The sequence below is a fragment of the Zootermopsis nevadensis genome, unplaced genomic scaffold, assembly GCF_977971745.1.
Source record: "Zootermopsis nevadensis isolate Lab colony 2312 unplaced genomic scaffold, Znev_1.0 Znev_ptg000011l, whole genome shotgun sequence".
Taxonomy (NCBI): Eukaryota; Metazoa; Arthropoda; class Insecta; order Blattodea; family Termopsidae; genus Zootermopsis; species Zootermopsis nevadensis.
In genome coordinates this window covers 10,477,217-10,499,067 of record NW_028259143.1, presented here as the reverse complement: position 1 = coordinate 10,499,067, position 21,851 = coordinate 10,477,217, and the positions used below count along the sequence as shown (strand labels likewise).

Below are 21,851 nucleotides of genomic sequence, written 5' to 3'. Positions count from 1 at the left end.
ACGTGATTCTGATATTTGAGGTCCTCACAGTGAGAGGCTGTCTTCTGGGTTGTTGATTCGTGTATAATACGTTTCAAAGGTGCTTTCTCCCTCTGTCATAAGGGCTACAAGCATATCTGAAACGTCGGTAAACGTCTACCAGACTACACGGCGCAGCAACGCAAAAGACAGCCATCTTGGTTTTTGTGATCACTTCCATTTACGAGAAAACTATTTAATGAGCGGGGTTTGTAATTTAAACACACAGCTAAATATCAGAGTAAAAACGGACGAGTGTATGTATCTGGCATGCAGCATACAAGGGGGGACAAAAGAAATGCGTACACAATTTTTGATTGAAAACTTAAAATGCGAGACCACTTTGGCAGTGATAAAATGGAGAATATATAAAAATATATTTTTTGAAGACACATAAAATTGTATCTTTAAGAAATTAACATGAAAGATCAATATAAGACACAATTTTTGTAAAATAAAACTACTAGAAGTTCTACAACCTCAGCGAATAGCAGCAAGCAATTCGATCAATGTAATCGGCTTGTAGCGCTATCTGGTGGTGGCTCCGTAACAAATTGCCTCCATTAAACTCTGGCTGATGGTGTAATTCGCGATTAATTATTGGAGTTACTCAGTGCCGCCAGCTTCTATATATCACAAGATTACTTTTTAAAACTTTTTTTCACTAATATGTGCGCAGGCCGTAGCAGTAGAAGCCCTAAGCACTATGTGGTGCTAATGAAGACGTGGTTTGTATGTGTAACGGGAGACGCACTAAGACTTAAATTCCCCTCGTCGTTGCAACTAAACAAAAGAGGTATTTAATAAATGTCGTCTCTCTGTTATCCCCTAGAATTCTAACTACCTCAACTTTTAACGTAACATTTTGAACACTTATTATTTACAATGGCGAATCCATCTTGTTTTATAAGCACAAGGAAGGATAAGATTATTTTAGAGGACGTGAAATTTGCAGTTATATTTCCCTAAGAAAAGATATGCTAAGATCTTAAACTGAAGTCTGTTTCTGCATAAATCTGACCTATTTCTCGACATAAATGCATTCGTTATGACTACTAACTCCGTAATGCATTTATATGTGAAGTACAAGAAACTTGAACAGAGACATAACCAGTTACTAAATATATATAAACTCTGAATAACAAAACTTCCGCCACTTATCTGTAGTGTATAAGAAATGTATAATTCACACAAGTGCACATACGCAATTTAAAACAAAACAAAAATGTATAATGCGTACCGGAGTGCATTTCACTCGCCCAACTCCATTGATTCAGTAGTTATTTTCATAAAACCTAGAGGTACATACGAGGGTGTTTCAAAAAGTAACAGCAAATTAAATATTTTGATATATAAAATTTAATTAGAGATACAAATGATATGTCATTTTTCTACATAATCACCCTCCTTTTCAATACACTTCTCACACCGTTGCACCAACTCCTTTATTCCATCAGAAAAAAATGTTTTTGGTTGTGCCTTCAGCCAGGAATGCATCGCTTCTTTGACCTCGTCATCATTCCCAAATCAACGCGTCCTTCAGGGGTCCAAATACATGATAATCAGAGGGAGCAAGGTCAGGGCTGTAAGATCTGAAATCTCAATCTCCGAATGGTGAGAGGGCGTGCGTTATCATGGACGACCGGATTGATGTTCGCCCATTTTTAAACGCATCTACCCGCTTGTACACTCTTCTCTCGCCAATGCAGCATTCTTCTATGAATTTCACGAGGTTTCACACCCTCCGACCACAAAAATCTGATGATTGCTCGCTGCTCCTCTACGGTGCAAACAGCTAAGGGCGCCGCCATTTCGTATATGCACCCCTTCCAATTAAGTACGCCACGCCATTTATTGGGCAGTGTCAAAACCTTCTCTAAGAATGTATCTTCCCTGTGCGGGAGTTTGAAATGCCTGGGGTATTCGTTTCGTGAAATATTGTCAATTTGCTGTTACTTTTTGAAACGCCCTCGTACAAATATCGTCAGAGGCGCAGGTTATTTTAGTCGATAATGTAATTTTATTAACAAAAGTTGCATATTTTTCTTAGTACTACTGGAAAACAAAGTTTCAGGATTCAACATTAAGTGTATGCATTGCCAGTCCAACTACACAAGGCCCCGGTGTTAGTACCAGGAGCTCATACTGCCATTATGGTAGCAGTCAGTCTACTGAATAAAGTATTCCACTGAAGTAAGTTGCGTTTCCTAAATACTGCCTAGGAAACTGTTCAACTTACTTCTGAAGACAAATAACAGTATGAAGATAAAGCTTCATAGAATCAAAATTAATATTCCAAATTAGATTCGAGGCATGTACATAAGCCATTTAAGAAATTCACGTTATTTGTGGGTTCCGATTATTCATTATAGTTTCCAGAACAAAATGTCAGTTGACCCTATAAATCCAGTTCACACCCAATCACACTATTTATTTAATATAAAGTTTAATATTATCCTCCGATCTATGTATTTGTTTCTCAAGATGTATTTTGACTTCCTTTTTTCTGACCATAACTTGGTTTGCATTCATCATCTAGAACATGCGCGCTACATGCATCAATAATCTCATCCTCTGATTTGATAACCCCAAATATATTTCGTGAAGATCAGAAGTTATGATTCTTCTCACAACGCAACCTTCTCCATCCGCCTCTTATATCTCCTTTCTTAAGTCCAAAAAATTCTCGTCGGCGGCCCGTTATCAAACACAGGCAAATATTTAAAAATTTATGTTCTTAACTTATTCGGGAATGTAAATTTGGTATGCTGTTGTTCCCAAATAATTTTGTCACATCTTTGAAGGATCTCATCTTTAGCTAATTCTACATTATAATTTCGTTCTTCAGTCTGGTTACGAGATTTGAACATATGCTATACTTCGTAGCTTAATCTGCTTCTATTTTTATACCAAACTTCTTACCGACGTATAATAAAATATCTGCAAGTTCCTTTACCAAAAACTTAAACTAAAGAAATTATTAGTAGTCCTAAAATTACGAAGTTTATTTTTATTTACGGACATCCTTAGATTTTAGGAGTAAATAAATTACTTAGAAAATTAATAGTTTTCTCTGTTTTCCATAGAATTTGTTTACGGACTTCTAACATGTCTACTTCATAAAACGAAAAGCATCCGAGAGATTTCTGAAACGAATATGAATACACATACATAAAAAAGTACATGACGAACTAAGTGTAAAATTAAAATAAAACAACGTAAATGACAGTGTCACAACAGACTAATTTTACACAACTGCATGATTTTATATTGCTAATTATGGATGGCATAACAGACAGACAAAGCAAAATGTCACAATGTTAACGCATTTTCTTTGTAAATTTTATAGCCTACTAGGCCTATAATATATATATATATATATATATATATATATATATATATATAGCTAAATCACAATAACAAGTGTTAACACTGCATGAGTGTATTCTGATATAAATCAGGCCCAGAGTGTTGTACGATGGACAGTTAAGCCGAGAGATATAAAAGGTTAAGTTTCTGATAATGTAAGGGGATTTAAGAATATGTAAAACCGAAATATGAGACGACTGCTCGAATAATGAGGACAGAAGTATGCTTGAAATTATTCATTACCTGGACTTTTCCATCGTCCATGTTTAAAAGAATAAACCACGACGTTTCGGAAACTGGCTCTGTTTCCGTCTTCAGCCGAGAGGAAACTACTTAGTTGGGTCCGTCAGAAAGACCTAATCTCCATCACTGAACAACACGTAAAAGAAAAGAGAGAGAGAGAGAGAGAGAGAGAGAGCAAGAGGTTATTGGTGGTGGGAGAAGTAAGAGACACTTCGATTTCAGGGGGGGAGAAAGAGCATCTTATAGTTAGAAGGTCCCCAGGCAATGCCCGCTCGTCCTTCTGTTAAGGATAAAGTAAGAGTGAAGACGTTGTATTAGACAAAGCTGAGACTATTAATTTGGAAGTTGTACATAATTTAGAAGTTCCTACTGAAGGGGGGGGGGGGTAAATTTTGATTAATTTAAATCGGGAGGGCTGCATGAGAAGAATGCAGTGGCAACTTGGAACTTGGGAATCATCTCAGCATTTGCTTGAAGACAGAGGAAAACCAAGGAAAACCTGTGTCGAGATGCCCGGTCGCAGGACCTTCTGGATGCGCACTGACTACTAGCCAGCGGCTCGGCAGACAAAAGAGGAATTTATACGACCCCTAGGTTTCCCTAACTTGTGCCATGGCCTTTATTGATAACGTCAGGTACATTTGGTGCAATAATACAACATAATATGATGGATGCAGGTCATCCGTGTTTTCATGGTCTTCTTCAGCTGTTGGCTTCGTGGTCTGGTCCATGGCAGGGGTTCCGCTGGAGCGTCCTCCGATGAACGGCTGGCTAAAATGAATAAAGTTTCGCCCAAAAAGGACTTTAGTTTGTTTAAATATTTGCAATTAGTAGGGTATGTGCAGGATCAGTCCCCTAGTAGGGCCCACGGTCGCTTGTTTTTGTCATAAATGGGGTCATATTTACCTAATTGCCTAATTAGGGAGTTCTCACTTAATTGACTTTTAGCGTAAAATTTATTTGCTATCTTCCTGACATGGTATCGGAACGTCGCTATGCCAATTTTCTCATGTAAAATTTCGATTGCCGTTACCCATGGGAGTTTCGTGATAATTCTTAGTACCTTGTTCTGAAAAACTTGGAGCTTACTAATGTGTGTTTTAGCCGCGTATCCCCATGCAGGGGCTGCGTACGTTATTATTGGGCGTAGGAGTGTTTTATAGATTTTAAGTGCTAGGTTAATGTTAATGGAGGAGGACTTGGTAAGAATTGGGTAGAGTTGTCTGAGCCTATGGTTGGCTCTACACACTGCTTTACTTATATGTGATCTGTAGGCGAGTTTGCGGTCTAGGATGACGCCAAGGTATTTGACTTCATTCACCCGGGGGATAGTTGCTCCAAAGATCTTCAGGGGAGGTACTTCGCTGCAGAGGTGTGTCAGCCGTTTAGAAAACAATGCCACCGAGCATTTATTGACGTTAATCTTAATCCTCCATTTTTCAAACCAAGGCTCGAAAGTTTTAATTGCTTTATTCAGTTTATTTGGCGCCAATTGTACGTTGCCTGATCGAGCAGCGATGTTCGTATCATCAGTGTACGAGGTGCGATCAGAAAGTTTACAGACTGCGCCTATAAAAACCCGTACACTTATCTCAGGTATTAAATTCATCCATCACCCTCGAAGTAGTTCCCCTGGGAGTGAACACAACGATCCCAGCTCCGCTGCCAAGCCTGGAAGAATCCCTGGAAATCTTTCTTTGTCAGCCTGTCAAGCACCATCTGCAATTCTGCCTGAATCTCTTCTATCGTCTCAAATCTCCTTCCCTTTAGCTGAATTTTCATCTTTGGGAAGAGGAAGAAGTCACACGGCGAATAAGGAGGGTGCGGGATGACGGCCATGGTGTTTGAGGCCAAAAACTGCCGAACTTTGAGGGCGGTGTGCGCTGGCGCGTTGTCATGATGCGTCGCATGTGGAGTTCTTCCTTTAGAATCAGCTGACAGGTCCTATAGCCTATTCCAACAATGTCGCACAAGTCGTTGATGGTACGACGTCGATCTTCGTGAATGGTCTGCCGAATCTTCGTAACATTTTCGAGCGTTGTGCTCGAAGATGGTCGTCCAGAACGCTCGTCATCATCGACAGAGGTTTGGCAATTTTTAAAACGTAAATGCCACAGAAAAGTTTGTGCACGACCCATTGCGGACTCCCCAAATGCTTGCTTTAGCATTTCATAGGTTTCCGTAGCCGTTTTGGCAAGTCTTTGGCAAAATTTGATGCACACGCCATTCCGAAATCGCAGGAGGGTCGGTGTAATGCACTACCAAAACGCCCGTAACTAAGAAACAAATGCTAATTCGATGATTCCGGCTGGCACACTGATTCACTATGAATGTAGGCCGCACCCCCTAGCGGCAGAAGCTCGTACTACATCCGGTTCGCCCTCTATTGACACAGTCTTTAAACTTTCTGATCGCACCTCGTATATTGACACGGCCACATTATTGTCATTTTCTATTGGTGGTAAATCATTTATATAAATATTGAATAATACTGGCCCTAACAGGCTGCCTTGGGGGACTCCTGCCTGAATGAGACGCCGTGTGGATTCCGAATTTCCATGGAAAACCGTGAAGACTGTTATTAAGGTGGTTGAATATTATATGGATAAACTGTGCGGGAATTCCGGCCCTGATGAGTTTAGAAATGAGTCCGGTTCTCCACACCTTGTCGAAAGCTCTTTCAATGTCCAAAAAGAGGGCTAGTGTTGCTTTGTTGTTATTGAATCCCAGGGTAATGCGTTCAATGATGCGTGTCAGTGCGTGAGTGACCTTTTTTAAAACCGTATTGGTCTTCCAGCATTAATTTTAATTCTTTTAGCCGAGCGTTTAGTCGTTTCAAGATTATTTTTTCGAACACTTTGGTGAGAGAATTTAAGAGGCTGATTGACCTGTAGTTAAGTGGTGACGACTGATCCTTGTCCGACTTGGGAAGGTCATCGAACTGTCTCAATATATCCACCTGGGTACAGGTCTTGTCAGCAAATGATAGAAAGAATATGGTAAAATAAAAATTACAGGACCACTCATAAAAGTCTAAAAGACGACCAATAGCGATAACGCAATAATTGACATCGAATCAAACCGTAAGTGGGGGTGGGGGTTAACCACAGCCTCTATGTCGTCATAGGAAATTAAAACAAACAAAAGAATAACTACCTCTAGTGTCCTCTGTGCCGTAAAATAGGAACCTACCGGTAGAGGCCTGTATGGAGGTTTCTTCTTTTAAACAAGGACGATGAAAAAGGTCCAGATAATGAATAATTTTAAGTGTAATCCACCATTGTCAGAACCCTTTAGAATTTAATTACAAGAGTATGCGTTTACAGACCAAATTAAACAAACGGGATGGATGGTAGTGTTATGAATCCATGCAAACTATAAAAATGCAGCATTTTCCGAATAGAATATGATTTTGAGATGCAAAATGAAGGAGAAAAATGGTCTTCCGAGCAGATCGTAGAGAAAGGAAATTATTGGCGACATGGAAAAAAGGGAATCCAATGCTGGAGATTGGAAAGATATGAATAAATTACGACTATGGGGAAGAAACCAAACCGTAAAATGTAGGCTTCAAAGAGAAGAAATATGTAAGTTACATTTATTTCTCTGGCAAGATGAAATATTCTTGAAAGAATTATCTTAAAATCCTAAATGTCTTTTTAACTGGCTAATTCAATACCAAATTCTGTTGTTTCTCTTATTATTATTTGTACCTAAAACATTACTTGCCAAATATAAGTATTCCAGAAAATTTTCACAGAAAAATTATGGATCCTGTGTTTCATACACATGGGACAATGGACAAATTTCAACATACCCCTTCCGCAGTTAACTAATATCGTTTATTTATATGTGTTTATACGAGGTCGCTCCTGAAACCTCCCGTGAATCAGATAAATCTAGCACAGATTCCAATAAAGTCCTTGAAAGTCAATTTTAATACTCTCCTGCCTACCTCTTCAAATTCTAAGAGGTATCTTCCCTTTAAGCTTTCAAACTAAAACTGTATATGAATTTTTTCATCTCTCACATGATTGCCTCATGTCAGTCTTATCTTGTCCTCCACGAATTAATTATCCTAATAACTGACCTAAGTGGGTATTAGCATAAGTTTTGAAACCCATCTTTAAATATACTTAATTCCTTATTTATTTGTTTTCATTCAGTTCTGAAAACCGAAAATTATTTCAAACAAATTATTCACAAGATCTAAGGTTCTCACGGCGATAAATCCGAAGATGGCTGTCTTCTGGGTTATTGCGACGTGTATTCTGGTAGAAGTTTACCAACGTTTCAGAGGTCCTTGCTGCCTCCATCATCAGGGCGATTATTAAGTCATCGCCCTAATGATGGAGACAGCCATCTTATAATTATTCTTAGTAAGTTGTATTAAATTTACGTTAAGAATAAAGGATTTTATGGGATATTTGCAGACTATATTAATGAAACAATTAAGTCTCGCAGATCTGATTTACCTGAAATCCGTGTGTGAAATCTTCCCAGAACAAACCAAAGGCAAAGACTTCTTCGACACCAGAATTTTATACGGAAGAAATTCGTTCGTAACAACGTGACAGATACATCAGGATTGTCTTTCAGGGAAACCTATACAGCCCGGCAAACACTATCTGAAAAGCGAAAGTAAACCACAAGTAGTTCTCAGTTGTCTATCCAGTTTCTTCTTCTAAACCTCGAGATGGGGACAACAACACGTGTGGTATAGATTTCGTCCACCCTTCAACTTGACTTGGAAACAGATTTACGGAAGAAAGAGGAAACAATTTACAAGCTGTTACAATACAAGAGACGCGAGTAGTCGTATAAAATATTGGTGGCCAGCTAAGTTATTCTGTAAAGACATCTTATAGGATTATACGAATATAAAGTTAAATAAAAGTAAAGTATAAATGTTGCAAATGTAGTAAGCGATTAACCTTTAAAGCCGAAGCTCCATAACAGCAAAGAAAATGTAAGACTCCATCTTTACAAAAGATCAACTTGTTAACGCTGTTTAAGGAAATAAAAGCTGTTTACAGTGAGAATCATACGGAATCCATACCGCAAACAGGTATATGAACGTGATGTTGATTATCTTTGACTACTTGAGCGTAGTATTTGCTTCTAGCGAAGGATTCTTATTCCACGAAGTTACATAATTAGTTAAGAGCAAGTCGTTATTTAAATAAGTGGCGTAAGGGACATACGAAAGATTACGCTGAATTTTCGATACAGGGCTGTCCTTAAAGGAGTTCTACACCTACTTTCGTAAAAAGTGATAGAAATTAAAGAATATTTTAGTGTTATCTTTATTAGCAAATAAGGTGTGTTATGTTCTTATAGGCCTAATAAATAAAACGTTCAGGCTGTTGTATGTCTATTTAAATTACGGTACAAATTATTAAATCAGTTCACATATTTTGTAAGTACTTTTTAATACAAATCAAAGTTTGTTTCTCCTATTCTCAAAAGGAAGAGCATATAAATATATATATATTATATATATATATACCTACTATAATTCGGCTACTAAACAATCATCTTCAGTTTCGCATCTACTCTGTTGCATACGTTATTCACTGCACTTTTCGATGTAAATTTAGGCTTGCTGATTTTATATGGTAACAGAGAAAATTGTGCAAACAATGAGAAACCTTTACTAGAACACAGCACCCACAATGACATACCACAAAATTAGCTATATTACAGTATACCACTGACTCGTACATTTATTTTAACACCTTTAGAGAATGTTTTAATCTTAAAATTATTCGTTGTCAGGACTTTTTCCATCGTCTGCTCTTTAAAATCACGACGTCAGCCTCCGAAACGTCATGATTTTAAAGATCAGACGATGGAAAAAGTCCTGACAACGAATAATTTTAAGTGTAAACTACTGTCGTCAAAACCTTTTAGAATTGAGAATGTTTTAATGTTTGTCATTGTATCTGTTTTATTACTTTTACTGTTTCTCGGTGATACTACATAAAATCAACAACCAATATATTTATAAGTGCAGGAGCTCATGTGTATAGGAGAGCAGATTTGAACCTGGCGATGATTCTCTGTCAATCGAAACATGTTGCCCTAAGGTGATATCAGTAGCTAGCTTCTTCCTTATAATGGTACATTGATGCAATAGACCCAGTCAACTTTTGTTAATTGAATATTTAACAGCTTTATACAGTACGTTCATTGACACAGTTAAACACAACTGTCACTTCCCGGCTCCCATCTGGAACTGCATTACTCACCGCCAAGCGCTACAAGGTTTCCCAATACAAGTCACATTATTCCGTAAAAACAATAACTTTCTTAGGTCCTTTCAAAAGCCGGAAAGTAACAGTTTCGTTTAACTTTATCGGTTAACGCACTCTATAACGTAAAAGGATGCTGCAGGAAGAATATACTGACGGTGATTAATTTTAGGAGATGACTTTAATTATTAAGCAAACACATTTCTCACTTTCTGAAAAAAATATTTCAAAACGACATTTAGGTACGTAACAAATACGTATGTAAAAATTTACGATTATATAAAAAATGCTATCCTCAGAAAATCATATACATTCTGGTGTTGTTACTCTGTGTTCACGTAGAAAATAGAATCACAAATAGACGTGCACTGCGTAACATTTATCATCTCTTCATTTGTAGCTCATTTCCCATAAGACTGAAGCGAACATAAAAGACAGGAATAGAGCAGCATTTAAATATAGCATTAGATTACAAGGAAGTGTCTCTGGCACAGGTAGATGGAGATGATTACTCGCCGAAATAGCCCGTAGGTAGGTACCTAGACGCCATTATGGTACCCGGAAAAAGCGAGGACTCTAATGTTTGCTCCGGTAATGGAAATTGGCCTTTTAATACGTCGTGTTTGCTTTTATCCGTCCGACCCTTTCGCTGAGCAATCAACAGACCACTTTGATGATACGCGTGGTGTCACGTCTCATTTCACAAACTGAAAGCCTTTTTTTTTACCCTTTTCATACTCTTTCTCATTTCTGTTTTTCTCTCTTTCTTTATCTGCTGTCTCTCTTCGTCTCTGCTTATTTCATACTCTTTTGTCTCTACTAATTAACACTGATGTAACTGTGTATTGAAACGCTGTATTAATATCACAGACAAGTCTGGATTATTATTATTTTAGCCGAGGATAAACCCGTGGCTGGTGTAAGTTGTTTTGCCTACAGACTTTCTTTCATCTCTGTTCGCTGAAAAGAAAAAAAACTGATACTAAATGAAAGCACGTGTTCCTTTCGTCAGAATCTCGCTATAAATTAGATGTCCGTAGCAGATAATGTTATTAAAGCTTTGAAGCCCAGACTCATGTAAACAGTATTTAAATATTTACTTCCTTTAAAAAAATTTCTTCATTATAAAGACCAGTGCTGTTTACTCTAAGAATCATACTTCATTCTGCGAGAAAAATGCTATTATAAACTGTTAAATCACGTAGAACATATAGTTATCAGTGTATTTTAAGATAACCTTAAAAAAATTGTAATAACGAAACACACGAACAGATTATTTTCGTATATATATATATATATATATATATATATATATATATATATATATGCCACAAGGAACTATTAACTTCTTAATAATTTAATAATCGTGGGAAATACAATATTATTTATTAAGAGGACATAAAATACGATGGTTCAACACTCTATTCACCCAAGCCAGCCATCAAACTGTATTCTGATAAAATTTAATCCACACATTTACACTATAATTTAAGAGTAATTTAATATTATTCTCCAATCAGCATCTAGCTGACAATTCTTTACGCATTTCTCATCTCCATGTGCGCTACACGTCCAACCCATCTCATTATCCGTAAATCGATCGGTGTAATATTATGCGAGATTTTCCTCTTGAAGCTCCTCATTAGCCAATTTTCCAGCCTTCTTGTCACTCCATCCTTTTTAGATCCAAATCACCTTCACCACCCTGTTCTCAAACACCTTTAACCAGAGACAAATTATTAACAATAAAGTACAGATGTTGTGGCTTATTTGGTGACTTTATATGACGAATTGTTTACTGAATAAACATCACTCACCGACAGCAAACATGGTTGATGGATGCCATGAAACTCAAATCATTTTTTGTACCAAACTAGTTTGGGTTTTTCGTCAGGTTTGTGTTACGAAGCACCAAAGACATAAAACCAATCATTATTAAATCTATAATCGATATCACCGAGAAATAACGTATTTTGAGGGGAGAGCTTGCAGAACACAATCTGATTTATACTGTTGTATTATCGGTGTATTATAATACGGTTTACGAGAATCTCAAATATCATTGATTTATTTATTGATTTAGGGTTCCACTAACTCTCACATGGAAACCAAATATTAGCTTATTAAAACTTTCATCATCTTACCAGTGGAGTTTTCTACATAAAATTCCTAATGTAAAAAATCCTACCACCCCGTCTTCTATCCCTCTGTACTGTCCACCTGCTATATTTTCGAACGTTCATCATTGTGTTCACACAAGCCCGCCACCGGACTCTAATCTTAGCTAGTTGCATCCACTTCACTCCATCGAGTCTTATCTCCTCGCGTGCTGCGTGTCCTGCCAACCTCATCCTCAAATGTCAGGTGAGTATACGTCGTGAAGCTCATCATTATACAGTTTTCTCCGTAATAATCTTTTAGTTCCAAATATTTTCTCGACGCTGTTCTCAAAAACCCTCAAATACACCACGTATCGCAAAATCATAATCACGTGGAATAAAATAATCCCACCTTTCACTTTACCTCCGTTGAAGTTAATTCATTGTAGTAAAACGTTTGAAAAGACGCAAGTTTAAAGTATACAACAAATACCGGGTCTACAATTTATGAGGCTGCGGTCGTGCTTGCATTGCGTGGTCGGCCGGCGCTCTGTTGATTTCGGCGGGAGTCGTGCGCGTTCTTCCGGTGGGTGACCGGCGAATCAGTTTCAGTGCCGCTAGCAACAGCGAACTACAAATATTTCTCGTTACTAACACATGTTATTACATTAATTGTTTTACCTTAAACCACAAAAGATCTTCAAAGTGACTTCCTTGTGCTTGCAAGCAACTTCACATCTCGTTAACATGTTTCGAAATACTCGACGAAGCTCTTCTTGGGAAATTGCCGAATATTTTCTTTAATTGCTTCTGCAGTGTGCGGATTGTTTACATACACTTTTTCTTCAGCATGCCCCACAGGTAACAGTCGCATGCAGTTAGAGTCACCGGAACTGCTTAAAGAAGTAACGCATATTAAATTAACATTGGAAAATTTTTACCATTACAGGACCATTATTTCGACGGCTTTTATTGCAAAATTGCCATAATATGTTGTGTGAAAATGAGCAGGACATGAAGATACAAGTTTTATAAACGACTTCATGGCTCAAGCTACAACCGTGACTTGGTTCCTTATTTCTCCGCCTTAATGAGGGGTACGAAAATCCAGAACTATAAATGATAACAATAACTAAACAGATAACAAGGTTAAATAACATACTCGTATTAGTACGTTATTGTTCATGTCAGTACTAAGTTTCAAACAATGCTTACGTGAAATACTACCCAACTATGATAACCATACCAATTTTAATAAACATTTGTCCATTGATTCGAAGGTATTACAGGCCTGTTTGACCTCATAACACAGAAACAAGAAGCTAAGGCTATCTGTTTGAACACTGCATAGGAAGAGACTAACAGTTGGCCTCAGTAGTGTATTATTTATTTGTAGTGTTCTGTCTGACGACAGGTCCATATGAACAGGATCCTTCCATCCTTTTCTCGGACTGGGACCTGTTCTCGGACTGGGACCTGTTCATATACGTTCTTGGCAGATGATCCAGAAGTGGTTTGCCATTGCTATCTTCTGTGTGTGAATGGAGTAATTGTTGGGATGCCACGGAGAAACCGGAAGCCCCCGGAGGAAAACTCCGTGTTGCCTAGACCACGGCCTTGCCCAACACAAGTTATAAATTCGGGCACCGCCGGGAATCGAACCCGAGACCCCAGGATTACAAGGCCAGCGTTCTAACCGCTAGACCACCGTGGCGGTACCTTGTAGTGTATTAGAATATAAATAAGTACACTGTTCTGGAGTTCACAAGTACGGACGACGAAACTACAGCTTGCCGCAGACCAGCTACGGCCACCGGACCACCGGATAAATAGCTAGGTGCAGAGTCTATTCCTATGAATACCAACATCTGGTGCAGTGTCGCTTAAAATACTTTTCGTCAAATGTCCTATTTATTATTTATTTTCTAAATCAAGTTTGAACTATTTAATTAAATGAATTGGTTTCCCTGATGCCACTGATGATGATCTCTTGAGATCGAAACGCGTATGGCAATAATGTCTTCTTTATAGTGTTAATAGTTGTTTGTTTGCTTATTTATATTCTAAGTAGACAATATTAACTGAATATGTTAAGTTGTGAGATGGTTTAATGCTGCACAGAATAGGTCTGAAAGGCAGTATTTTGTTTCGATTAAATAACTCTGACAGATTGTATTTGAAAACAAAGCGATTAAAATATTTGTACCTAAAAAATAAGAAGTAACAGGAGACTTGATAAAATGTCATTATCAGGGTCGTCATAATTTTCACGCCTCATAACATATCCAAATGAAAGTGTGTGCGGTGGATGGAACGTGTAGAACGCATGAAGAAGGTGACAATTTTAATCCGGAAAACTGGAGTGAAAAGATCTCTAGTGATAAGGACGTTAACATTAATATTAATCATAAAATATGGAGTATAAGATTTCGGGCAGAATTGAAACTACCCAGAACAGGTTTCAACAATTGAGCCTTGTAACCACAGTAATGAATTTTCGGTTTCCATACTTGGCGGGGAATTTTTTGGCCAACTGTGTGACTTTTGGTTTTTCTCAAAGGACTGTACCTCTATGTTGTTTGGTTTCTTACCAAAGACAAAACACCTTCGGATTCCATAACAACAAGAATCAAGGTTCAAGGCAGATCTTACACGACGCAGATGGTTAGTCAGACACCTCCTTAACAAAACTTAAGGAAATAGCGTATCACTCGACCTTCAAGTTTACTCGCAAGCGTTGTTCTTAACCAAGTGAAGTTTTCTGTGTAGCAAGAACGCACTTTTGACGTAATCTCCTTGTGGAATTGAATTAATTTTCATGTTTCATATGGACCGCATCTTTGACCCAACCTTGTAGGACGCTGAATGTCTCATGCTGGATAAACAAGACGCCGTCGTAGAAAATAGGTTGATGAAGAAAGGTAAAAAGTTGTACAAAGAAGCTGCAGGGTATGAATATTCAAGACGTCGGGGCAGCTACTAGCTAGCAGCTCCTGTGCTGAACAAGTCTTGAGGCTTTCTCGGGGTATTAAGGTACCTACGAGAAGTTTCAATCCCTTCCGGAATTTATATTTCGTCGCAGATTTTTACACTTTGAAATAAAGTATAAAAATTTCCTCCTGGTGCTGTGTTTCCTAGAATTCGCCTCTAGGTTGTTATAAGTTGGGATTACTTTGTGACGTGGAACTATTAATAAATTAACTCATCAGATTCACATTTTCCTGTAATCTGTCTAGTAAAATCATTTGGTTTAGTGGTTGATACGAACGCTAGATTTTCGAGTAACGGAGACACCCCACGGGTACTAAGATAACATCGCAATACATAAATGATACTCATGTTCCAAAATAAAAATAAATGTCATAGTCAGATAATAGTGTCTCTGGACTAGTACACTTTCTGAATGCGATTCAAACCTTGATGATAAGTTCCCCTTGTAGTATTTCATCCATATTCTGAATATGAAAAGAGATATTGAACTATAAATTAATCTGTGATATAAAAATAGTGCCCCTACAATTAAGTCACAAACCATTTATAAAATAAACTGAGATATTTCCTATCTTATAGGCCTAATAGAATCTGTCTTAATTATTTATATAGATTGATTTGAGAAAATTATAACATTACGAGTCATAGTCGAATAGAATCTATATGAGATTTTATGTTCTGTCGGCGATGGAAATGCCCATGTTTGTCTTCTAAGTTTTAACTTACAGCCGTCATCACAGCCCTTAAAATGCAAACAATATTTTCCTTTCAAGCGATAGTGTCTACCTACAAGTAAACACGACGTTACAAATCAGCAGATAAAGATCAGCAAATATTAATCCAAATGAAAGCAGAAATAATGACCCCCATATAACAGAACCCTTTTCCACGTATTTATTTTTATTCGTTTATTTATTTATTAATAATTTATTTAACGTCACTGTTAGTAGATATGAGTGAATATTAATGAACAATAAATTTCATAGTCTATAAATGGAAGACTTTATGGCATAATTTAATGTATTCTCCCGGTATTTGTATGGAGGGACTGAAGAAAACCCACAAATAACTTCAGATACGATAATCTGTTCCTGGGCCGGTATTCGAACCATAGAGCTCCCGATTACAAAACACGAAGGCTGACCTCTCGGTCGTAATTTTCAGTGTACCCTTCCCTATAGCATCTGCCGTCAATCGCGTGATAATTAAAAATAACTGTTATTGATGATATCCGTTATTTAACACTGGCAAATAGTCATAACATTTACGAGTCTCTAAAAATAATTAATAATTATTATTGTATTAACATTACAATATTTTACAAATACCTTCTGAAAACGACAGTGTCCAATGCAAATTGTAACACACACGGCGGTGTACACTAGACTCAAATGTCTACTTCATGGTGTTCTATGTTCTTTACTATGGCCGACATAGTTTGCTACTGTCAGGAACTTCAATTAGCAACTCCAGTTAGAGAGTGTAAGTCAAACAGGCCGACCATTTACCTTTACCATAAACAAACACTATCTATTTAACTAAGGACTGCGTCTTCTCATCCCGCCGTACTCATGATACAGCGACGCTTTGTTTATACACGTTCTGTCTCATTTTAGACACGAATTAGTTTTCTTCTTATTCTTCAGTTTTTACGGATCAAACTTTTTGAACTACATCAATTTGAAATTACTTCTGAAATTATGAACCTCTTTCGAAACATTTTAGGACTGAGCAGGAGAGCTTCTATCTACACAGGACATCACTACACATAAAGTCGCCGTAGAATATCCTTGCCTCAAGCGGGATTCAACCCCATATTCCCAGTGCACGAGAGATCTCAGAATAGTGTCGACCACTATTCGTCAAATGCAAATATTTTTCAAGGTTAAGTTATTAATCAATACGTTCCTTGTCAAATAATCTTGATGATAACCGTTCTTTATTCTACTTCTGATGTTTAGTAAGAATAATAAGAATAACCTATAACTTCCCATGTCATTTTGCTTAATAACCTAACCTAAGCTTTTTTCACTTATGTAAGAAGATGCATGACGAGAACACAGTTATTGCCAGATTTTAAATTTAACTTTACTTACTTGAGACGGCCAAAATTTTCATCAGTTGTGTTATTACGTCTTGACAGCACCATCGAGAAAGCCGCCAGTCTCTGCTTCACGCTTCGAAACACTTTAAAAAGTCTCTAGATTATATGTTCAAAATATGACGCCTGGTACCTTGATCTTCTATTTTCAAAAATACATAAAAAAACTTCGTCGACATCAAACAAGGGCCTGAAGCACTTTATTTTCATCAAAGATTATGTTCCGCTGTGAATGCCACGACACACAGTCTTTACCGTTGCAGTCTCGAAGACTCTCTGACTTTGATAGGTTTAACTGTCATCACGTGACAATCCGTCCCACCGCACTGCAAACTTCGTGCTTGAATCCCATAAGTCAGCAAAAAACCGGTTTCTTAAAAAGGCCTCTCGAGCATCCGAGCTGAAGATCTTCACTGTAAAAGACAGTACATACGTGTTCCATGTCCGACAGGTTCGGATATGTGTCTGTAATAATATCAACAGTAGAAGGAGCATAAGGTAGAAACGTGAGGTAAGGTATGGAGCTTTTTACCGGCATTACAACTCCACGTGTTCTCAATCTCTTTTCCAGATGAAGGTAAGTGGTAAAATTCACGCCGAAAAATAAAAATCTTAGTACAAACTGAATGCGAGGCTACTCCACATCGAATCTATAAACGGTAATTAAAGTAAACTCCAGCCTGTAACTCTGTAGTTATAATAAACTACCCAGTTCTGTAGAACAAAAATATACGAGGTGCGATCGGAAAGTTTCAAGACTGTGTCAATAGCGGGCGAACCGGATGTAGTACGAGCTTCTGCCTTTAGGGGGTGCGGCCTACATTCATAGTGAATCAGCGTGCCAGCCGGCATCATCGAATTAGCATTTGTTTCTTAGTTACGGGCGTTTTGGTAGTGCATTACACCGACCCTCCTGCGATTTCGGAATGGCGAATTTTCATGAACAAATCAAATTTTGCCAAAGACTCGCCAAAACGGCTACGGATCCTATGAAATGCTAAAGCAAGCATTTGGGGAGTCCGCAATAGGTCGTGCACAAACTTTTGTGTGGCATTCACGTTTTAATAATGGCCGAACCTCTGTCGATGATGACGAGCGTTCTGGACGACCATCTTCGAGCACAACGCCCGAAAATGTCACGAAGATTCGGCAGGCCATTCACGAAGATCGACGTCGTACCATCAACGACTTGTGCGACATTGTTGGGATAGGCTATGGGACCTGTCAGCTGATTCTAAAGGAAGAACTCCACATGCGACGCATCCTGTCTGAGAACCAGAAGCAGAATCGACTTCTCGTTTGTCAGGAGCTCAAAGATCTTGCAAGAACCGACCCCAACTTCCTTTCTAAGCTCCGTGTGACTTCTTCCTCTTCCCAAAGATAAAAATTCAGCTAAAGGGAAGGAGATTTGAGACGATAGAAGAGATTCAGGCAAAATCGCAGATGGTGCTTGACAGGCTGACAAAGAAAGATTTCCAGGGATACTTCCAGGCTTGGCAGCGGAGCTGGGATCGTTGTGTTCACTCCCAGGGGAACTACTTCGAGGGTGAGGATGAATTTAATATCTGAGATAAGTGTACGGGTTTTTATAGGCGCAGTCTAGAAACATTCCGATCGCACCTCTTATGTATGTGTATAGTTATGAAAGTACGTAACAATATAGAACTTCAGTAGTCTGTATAGAGACATAAAAAATCTTCCAATATCATTCGATTTTATATAACCTCTGAATAGAAACAGCGTCGTTAAATTAACAACAATAAATTTTAAAATTATAATAGGCTTAAAATATTATCTGTAACGTCAACTGACCATTTTAACTCCAAACGTAAAACGAAGTCACGTAAGTTAATTTTAATCTATGTATATAATTCAGATCCTCTGTTTCAAAAATCGTCGGACAAATCCCACTCTATCTGGTGTCACTGTCCTGAACTTATAGTGTATGAGTAAGAGTTCATCTGGGTCCCTAAAACAAGAGAGAGAAATTTTTTACCGTTGCGTTGTCATCTCTTTTCTCTTTTACTGTGAGGATGTTGCAAACCACATTAGGTAGCTGTCACAAACTCACTTAAGCTCCTATGGCACATAAATCACGCAAAATCTTCTCCAAGATAGACTGTCCTAAGACTCAGTTCCGGAAATGAGAAATTCCGTGTTTCTACATATTCTGTTATTCCGTACATATTGTGACACAGGCTACACACTTTAGTTGTTCCGCAAACGGGCTCTTTAAAGACAAACTGATAAGATGAAAAATAAATCGTCGCTTTTAAACTTTCTATCACCGTATTTAACTAAACAACCACGTCATGAAAACGTATGGGTAAACAAAGGTAAGGCTCCACATATTCTTAAACTCCACACTGGTAGGGGGTAAAAATCAGCTTAATTTTACGACATCTTGATGTTCAGTGCAAAGCCCCTGTATGCATTCGTTAGAAAGCTGCAAATTTTTAATGTAAAATTCATATTTACTAAGAAGATTCGAGATATTAACACTGACGCAATGTTAAATTCTGAAACTAGGCTTGAACGTTAGAACAAGATGTTTGGTTATTTTGCAAGCAAATTCCCTGTGTAATTGAGTCGTACAAGAAGATTGTTATCTAAGGCAAAATAATAATAGATTGAAGAAGGAAATCAAATGTAGTTGTGTTTGCATGGTAGACCTGATATCGTGTTCTATTAACTGTAAGGATGATAACATACAGAATTGTTTTTCCACGAAGGATGCATATGAATTATGTAGAACAAAATTTCTGCCAGAATGGTCTATGAAGATAAAGAAACCAAAATGCAAAAACCCGTCTTTGAGATTTAAATAACACGAGCAAGAAATCCCCGTACAATATTCTCCCCAGCATTTGCAAATAAACCCTTACATTTGATGTGTATTCAGAAAGATAAATACGTTTTGAATTCTTAAATTATTTAGTCTATACAGCCTTGCAGTATTTAGCTTCAACTGCACATACACTTGTTCATAATTCAATAAAGACGCCATGTTTAAGTAAAACAGGGCTGAGTACATTAAATTTATTCCATTACCGAACGGAATGTATCATGCCTCTCGGGTTCATATAGTCAATGAAATCGCGTTACATCATTGCAGATAAATTCATAGCGTATTCCATCCTAGCGTAGCAAACGTTTGACCCTTAGCAGAAAAGTTTACTTCCTTACTTTGCTACTAGTTTGTCTTATTTAAATTTTACAGAGAAGTGGTATGCATATACTTGTTTATTAGTGCTTTTACCTGTTGAAAAACTATAAAATAAATTTCTTTAAGAATTTCAACGAGAGATGGCAAGACAACACTTTTTGTCCCACTTAGTAGGACAGAGCCCTTTACTGTTAAAAACCATGTCCTACCAAACTTGACACTGGACTTGAACTAAAAGATAATAAATAAGTCACACCCAGTTGGACAGAGGACTGGAAATGGTTTATTGGAACGGCAAGAGGGCACCCACTGAACGTTTTAACATTACCACTTACATTTTAGTATGCTAAAGTCAAATTCAATGAAATATCGTTCGTCAAGAACGGAGCTTTTACACACCAGCAGAGGAACACGTCAAAATTATTACGAAACTATTAAAACTGATATCACTGATACAGGAGAGAAGATATAAAATCTATATAATACTAGATTTACCTATCCGGATATTCACCAAGTCAACAGGGATTTAAGAGCAAAGATTTGCGTTCGTAACATTCTACATACAGACGCCCAGTGGTTTAGTAGCTTGCTGCTAATCTGGACATAAACTCCCTGGTTTCAGTTTGAGAAGTTCGGTCATTATGATACCGTTTCTATAGTCCCTGGAGGTTTCTTATAACAACATTCAACTGTATATTGTTTCCCAAGGAGATGTTCGCGCCTCGAAGCGTCCGGCGTAGGCCTATTCATCTCAGCGGCTTCTTGTTTGAAATGCCAGAGCACTCGCTTCTTGAGGTGAGTGAGGGTTCGTCATCTTCACCACCAACAAGACGTTTTCATCTTTTATATAAAAAAGTCTTGAAAAGTCGTTCATCCCTCGAGCGAAACTGCCACGCGACGAGTTGCATATAAAAATGTTTTCCACCCTTCTCTTCTACCGTCTCGACTTTAGTTCGTTTCCTGAAGAGTGCTCAAGACAAGGGTCGCACAGACAAAAACCAAGAACGGTTAAAAGTTGAAGGGTTTTTATAAAACGCTACAAAATGTTACTTGAAACACAAAACATGTAAAAAGTGCAATACTTCGTAGGATAAAGTACTATTTTACTTTAAACTGCCACAACGTTTAACATCGTACAAGTGTCTCAAGTGCAATACATAAACTTCACTTCACTTATCAACAAGGGATTTTAGCAGACACATTTTAAAGCGTTGGCTTCATATTTTGAATAACTTAACCAAATCCTGCAGAATCAATATATTCCTTGAGCTTAGAGAACCCAAATGCGCATTAGAGTGTTATAAAATTCCGGTCATTATACCCTATCCTCAGACACTTCACTCTAGTTCGCATCTTCACACAATCAATTATCCATTTTAATATTATATTCCCATATACGCATGAAGACTGTCTCACATCTTGTATATTAATTTTACGTTTCTGACTGAATTTTGTATGAATTTATCATCGTCTTTATACCAAACCTAACACATGTCAGACTATATTATTTATTCAACCTTGCAACATATCGTGATAAGTACAAATTATTAAATTCCGCAGAATGTAGATAAATGTCTTCTGGGATGTTGCGCCTTATTTCTTTGGTAGAT

The 21,851-nt window shown here is 37.7% G+C and overlaps 1 long non-coding RNA gene across 1 annotated transcript; it reads right to left on the bottom strand.

The window, feature by feature from the left end:
* Positions 1 to 4,014: 4,014 nt before the first annotated feature.
* LOC147874050 (uncharacterized) lies at positions 4,015 to 17,387 on the bottom strand. The gene is made up of 3 exons (XR_015534653.1): positions 17,071 to 17,387; positions 8,106 to 8,258; positions 4,015 to 4,401 (listed from the first exon to the last, which is right to left on the bottom strand). It is a non-coding gene; the product is annotated as an uncharacterized LOC147874050 (long non-coding RNA).
* Between the last annotated feature and the right edge of the window lie 4,464 nt (positions 17,388 to 21,851).